Genomic DNA, 2414 nt, shown 5'->3' on the forward strand with positions numbered 1-2414 from the left:
CCTTCCTTCAGTGTGTTCTCCACATAGCAGCCAAGTGGGCCTCATCAAACAGAAGTAACTCCTCCTCTCAAGCCAGCCAGTCTTCGCATCCTACTCGGAATAGAACCAAAGCTTGTGCTATGAATTACATTTTCTTCCCTCTCCGTCTCCTCCCACTGTGCTCCTTCCTTGCTCGACTCCAGCCACACTGCCCGTGGAGCAAACAAAGGCCTTTGCCCTTGGCACTCCCACCTTCTGGAATACCCCAGCTCCAGCTGCAAGCAGGTCTCACCCCTTCACTTTCTTCAAGTCTCATTAAAATGTTACCTATTCAGACAGACCATCCCTGGCCACCCGGTATAAATGCCACCATTCCTGATGTCCTGTTTTATCCCCTTGCCTGCCTTATCCTTCTTCACAGCACCTATTACTACTGGACATGTTACAAAGTGATTTGCTTATTCCTTCAAGGCCTGCCTGACTTCTCTATCTGAAAACAAGGCCTTGATCTCCTTACTTTAACTTCCTGATGCATTCCTAGTACACCGGACAGTGTCTGGCACCTAGAAGCTACTAAACAATGTTTGTTAAATGAATCCATAAAGAAATAAAAGGTCCTTACCCTCATAATCCTTATACTGTAATTGGAGACAGGGAGTAGACAAAAAAGCAGAGTTTGGGGAAGGAGTTGGAAACTTGGCGATGTGATTCCGAGTAGCTGTGTTGGAGGCAGACACTTTAGATAGGATGCCTCTCATGTAAAACAGGACCTGAGTAACAGGAAGAAGCCAGTCTCGCAGCAGAATCATTATTTTTTAATTTTATGGATCAGAAAACTGAGGTTAAGAGAGGCTGTGGGCCTTTTTGCACCTGTACAGTAGTAGAAGTGAATTTAAAATCCCCAAACTCTGACCAGTATTTGTTGTTCTTCATGTTAAATGTCAAAGCCTTTCACAATTAAAAGGACTAAAATGCAACACTTATAAAAAACAAAAACAAAAACCAATCCAGCCTATCTCTTTGCTAACTTTAGGGCAAGAATCTCCACCCCGTCTAGGCAGATTGGCAGCTGGCCACATGGAGACAGTTGGAAAATATATTTAGTTTTTCCTGTTTCATTTTATATTCAACCTCTGCTTTTAAGACTAGTGAGTATTGAGCTCAGCCCTAGAAAAAAAGCAAGTCCCTGATTGTTCTCACTCAGACAGCCCCTTCTTAAAAGTCATTTCTCTTAATTCCACAAAATAGTCCCAGAGGAGTGACCTCCTTCAGTTGCACAGTGCTGAGCTTGTCCTGGTGTTTCTGGAATGCTGGTCCGGGATTTCTTTTTCAAATGATCAAGTCATGCTAGTTGCTTTCTAGTCCTCAGACCTCTCTCAAGCTTTTTTTTTCAAACAGAGAGCAATGCAAGACTGAGTCCTCCCTGGTTTCATTCCTGTTTCCTGTAGCAAATGGTAATCCTGCCTTGAGACACTGTGGCTCCCCTATGTAAATAACCCAGGAGCCTTTGGTAAAGCATGATTGATAACATCATCGGAAAAAAGTAAAAGAAAAATTGACTGAGATAACCCATTCTGGTGATGGCTTGAGGCCTAGTTGGGAACGGACCCAACAGCACAAAACTTTGAAAAGCAGAAGCAAAATTCAAACGTTTGCTGACCTTAATGCTTAGTAATTTGCCACCTCACTACCTCATGCTCTCTTGATCAAGTTTTCATTTTTATATACACGACTTAACTAATTTCTAGGCCTGTCTCCAATGATGCAATGTAGAAAGGGGTTGGGAGAGATTCAGGCAAGGAACGCACAATTCCTAGCATGAGAAATGAGTTTCAAATGAATGCAGGGAAAAGGACTTCTTCTTTTTTCTTTCCCTTTTTAATTCTGGGTTTGTGTTTGGTTGGTTGGTTGGTTTTGGTTCAAAGAATAGAAAGGTTGACGGTTGGTTGGTGCAATGTTTTAATTAGGGTTCTCTAGAGAGACAGAAATGATAGAATATATAGAGAGAAGGAGCAGTGAAGGGATTTATTAGGTGGCTCACTCGATTACAGAGGCTGAAAAGTCCCAGGATAAGTTGTTCACAAGCTGAAGAACCAGGGAAGCTGTTTGCATGGCTCAATTCAAGTCCAAAGGCCTGAGAACCCAGGGGGCCCTGGTGAGACATCTGGAGTCCAAAGGCTGGAGAGCCTGAAGTTCTGACGTCCAAGGGCAGGAGAGAAGGGCATTCCAGCTCCATAGGAGACAGCCTGATTAAAAGTCTTATTATGACTAGTTTGAGACATTATTAAAGAAGAAAAAGAGATTAATAAGGGATCTTCCCCGTGAGAAACAGAGATGGATGTATTAGAACCATAGGAACAGGCCGGGCATGGTGGCTCATGCCTGTAATCCTAGACCTCTCGGAGGCTGAGGTGGGAGGATCCCTCGAGGTCAGG

Source organism: Propithecus coquereli, unplaced genomic scaffold, assembly GCF_000956105.1.
Source record: "Propithecus coquereli isolate 6110/MARCELLA unplaced genomic scaffold, Pcoq_1.0 Scaffold5, whole genome shotgun sequence".
NCBI classification, from domain to species: Eukaryota; Metazoa; Chordata; class Mammalia; order Primates; family Indriidae; genus Propithecus; species Propithecus coquereli.